This window comes from Penaeus monodon, chromosome 34 (genome assembly GCF_015228065.2).
Source record: "Penaeus monodon isolate SGIC_2016 chromosome 34, NSTDA_Pmon_1, whole genome shotgun sequence".
Taxonomy (NCBI): domain Eukaryota; kingdom Metazoa; phylum Arthropoda; class Malacostraca; order Decapoda; family Penaeidae; genus Penaeus; species Penaeus monodon.
In genome coordinates this window covers 33,068,782-33,069,013 of record NC_051419.1, presented here as the reverse complement: position 1 = coordinate 33,069,013, position 232 = coordinate 33,068,782, and positions in this window count along the sequence as shown.

Here is a 232-nt window from a genome sequence, read left to right as displayed (position 1 = left end):
ACTCGCTGTTCTGGTAGGTCTGTAAATTCTAGTCTTACATAATGATTTGGCAATAATACTAAAGACATTCTGATGTTTAGTGAAGTTTAGTGGCATTTCATGGTCATTGTTGTTTCCTTATTTGAAACAATAAATATATTATGGTTTGTAATACTGAAACCAAAAAGAGGCAGTTATCAAGGAATGCAAAATGCTAAATTATGAATAATTCCATACAATCAGTTGGTATCCC